Source organism: Zootoca vivipara, chromosome Z (genome assembly GCF_963506605.1).
Source record: "Zootoca vivipara chromosome Z, rZooViv1.1, whole genome shotgun sequence".
Taxonomy (NCBI): domain Eukaryota; kingdom Metazoa; phylum Chordata; class Lepidosauria; order Squamata; family Lacertidae; genus Zootoca; species Zootoca vivipara.
The window spans coordinates 33,758,408-33,761,824 of NC_083294.1; the positions used below are offsets into that span (position 1 = coordinate 33,758,408).

General features: G+C 41.9%; 1 non-coding gene across 1 annotated transcript; it reads right to left on the minus strand.

Moving 5' to 3' along the window:
• Window positions 1-1,834: 1,834 nt before the first annotated feature.
• On the minus strand, window positions 1,835-1,966 carry LOC118084589 (small nucleolar RNA SNORA71). The gene has a single exon (XR_004692511.1). It is a non-coding gene; the product is annotated as a small nucleolar RNA SNORA71 (small nucleolar RNA).
• Between the last annotated feature and the right edge of the window lie 1,451 nt (window positions 1,967-3,417).

Consider the following 3,417-nt stretch of genomic DNA (forward strand, 5'->3'; position numbering starts at 1 on the left):
TGCGGCTTTATTCTAGCTTGTTGTTTCCTCTCACACACTCCTTGTAGACACAGTGATAGCAAAACCCTACAGTGCCATCCTGTGGATAAATTACGCTAATTGTGAAATTGCAACTGGAGAAAATCAAATCCCCACTATTTTCCATTTAAAATATATATCACATTTTATTTGCCTGGGTATAATTTTACAACATAACCAAGTTCATTAAAAAGACAAGAATGAGTGCGAGCACTTGGTGTGTTTTATGTCTTCAAAGAGCTTTTTTTTTTTTGCATCCACTGCAGAAAGCCAATAAACAACTCCAGAATATGTACAATATAGCTTCCTTCTCCCAAAAATATTCTTTAGCTTTCTTTATTTATTTAAAGGCAAGCAATAGAAGCAATCTTTAAAGATAGATGAAATTTCCCAAAGGGCAAATCTTGTTCTAGTTTGAGATGCATATAAATTTTGCCATGTACTTTGCTTGTTGTTGTCTTGTTGCATTATAAGTAGCTTTTTTTAAAAAAAAAGCATACTAACACACACACACACACACACACACACACACACACACACACCTCATTCCTTCTAACTCAGGTTGTTGTTTAGTCGTTTAGTCGTGTCCGACTCTTCGTGACCCCCTGGACCATAACACGCCAGGCACTCCTGTCTTCCACTGCCTCCCGCAGTTTGGTCAAACTCATGTTGGTAGCTTCGAGAACACTGTCCAACCATCTCGTCCTCTGTCGTCCCCTTCTCCTAGTGCCCTCCATCTTTCCCAACATCAAGGTCTTTTCCAAGGATTCTTCTCTTCTCATGAGGTGGCCAAAGTATTGGAGCCTCAGCTTCACGATCTGTCCTTCCAGTGAGCACTCAGGGCTGATTTCCATCAGAATGGATAGGTTTGATCTTCTTGCAATCCATGGGACTCTCAAGAGTCTCCTCCAGCACCATAATTCAAAAGCATCCATTCTTCGGCGATCAGCCTTCTTTATGGTCCAGCTCTCACTTCCATACTGGGAAAACCATAGCTTTAACTATACGGACCTTTGTCGGCAAGGTGATGTCTCTGCTTTTTTACCTAACTCAGGTAATGAGTGTCAATGGGATTGCAACCATTCAGTAAGAGCCAAAAAGACATCAGAGGTTATGCCTGTCTAATATTCCAGAAGAAAGAATTCCTTAGGATAGGCACTACAACACTAAAGGCCCATCTCCTACATTGTGTGGAAAGGACCTCCTGATGACTATGGTATCTTTGGGAGGTCCTTCCTTGTAAATTGCAGTGATGGATTGGGTGTATAAGAAGTGAGAGGATCTTTCAGGTATTCTGGTCCCAAGCTGCATAGGACTTTACATACTCAAATGAGCACTTTGAACTTAGCCCAGGAGCTAAGCATGCTGTTACCAAGCCTGGGAAACACTGTGGAGAGTGGGTAACAGCTGTCTTAGATACTGCCAAGCCAATGGCTACAGTATCTGTCCCAGCATTGTTTATCATGAGTAAGAATACTTCTACAGGATTCCAAGAGAATGCTTCCACCAGAGATCCTTCGAATACAAATTCAGGAAATTTGTATCTGGGACCTTCTTCGTGAAATTTGCATGCTTCACTGCTATTTTTACTTGCAACCTATTCTAACGAAGCAAATGATATAGAAATAGCCACATGAGTGCCTATAAACAAGCTTGGTATATCTGAATATTGTTTTGGGTGGAAATGGATGAAATCTGCAGGCAAGGTCATCCCTCCTCCGTGCCTAAATCCTGCTAAATTTCAGTAGGATGGCTGCAGTGGTTTTCCTGCCAAGTGCAGCCTTTATATTTTCAGGGTCTCCCCCCCCCCCAGGAGTGTCTGAGAAGCTCAGGGTTTGATAGGGATGAGAATTAACCCTCCAAACATGGGAAATGCTATCAAGAATTCTCTTCCTGCACTATCAATGACCAGGCCACAAACAAGACCAAAATCACTTTTGATGCAGGTTTTCAGGGTCCTTCTTTTATTTTGCAGACAATTGGTTAAAAACTGCAGGCGCGCAAAAGAGAAACCCTTGTGTTAGAAACCTGAAAAACGGCAAACAAATAGGTCCAGAGGCATTTGTGCTATGCAGTTACAAGCTTGGCATGTCAGTCACAGCACAACTCTCCTTCCACCACTTTCCTCTGAAACCTGGCAACTTCCTTAAGCTTAGAGGAGACAAATAAACGATTCGCTCTTGAAAAGCTGATCCTTCCTCCAAAGCACTGGAATAGGAGAGTGCTGATAAAATCATTCCCTCTGATTACATACTAGACCTTGCAGGTGAGTGGGAAGTCCCACCCCCACCCGAACCCAATGTTTTCCTTAAGCTAGAGATATAAGTTTCCATTTCACAAAGCTTCTCCTCCCCCCCCCCCCCGCCCATCATGGCATTAGCAGTAAAGCTTAGAAACATAGTTTTCCTTCTCATAAATATTTGTCTGCAGCATTTTTTCCTTGATGCCTAAATTGCTGAGGCACATAATAAAGTGCTTTGTAGATCTCTCTGCAGCACCCATCACAGCCAGTTACTTGGGATTTGTACAAATAATTTGCACAAATTCCATCATGAGCACACCTAGTCCACATGGATTTTATAAGGATGTACAGTGGTACCTCTACTTACGAATAACTCTACTTACGAATGTTTCTACTTACAAACGGAGCTCCGTCCACCATCTTGGATGCGGTTTAGATAGGATTTTTTCAGTTACGAATTTTTAGATAGGGTTGCTTCGACTTATGAATTTTTTCTCCCAATGCATTCCTATGGGATTCGACTTACTTTTTTTTTTTACTTACGAATGTGCGTTCGGAACGCATTAAATTCGTAAGTAGAGGTACCACTGTATACCAATTGGGTGAACATAACTACATGCCTTACACCAAATCAGACCATTGGTTCTCCCCCCCCCCAGTTCTGTGTTTCCTACACAGCCTGGCAGGGTTTCAGGCAGGGGTTTTCCCCAAGCCCTACCTGGAGATGCTGGGAATTGAACCTGGGACTTTTTGTATGCAAAGCAGATGCTCTCCACCACTCAGCTACAGCCCTTTCCCACTTGTGGATTAATGTAAAACCAAGCACTGTTATTTATATCTCATAGGTAACATTATTTATATATTTGGGGGAGGGGGATGCTTGTTCCCCCACCATGTCAGAATAGTGCTGGTTCAGTAAAGTCTGTGAACTGGATTTTGGTTTATTGACATCTCTCTCTCTCTCTCTCTCTCTCCCTTTTAAAGGGTTTTCTCTTCTTCCATTATAACAGCAGTATCAAGTTCTGGAGAAAACAAGATTAGTTGTAAAACTTTGGGGAGGAGATAGAATGCAGTTGTGAATTAACTGTACAAAGGTTAATATGGATGAGCTTGGAAGATCATTTACTGTAGCATCTAAAATTAAAAAGAGAAAGAGA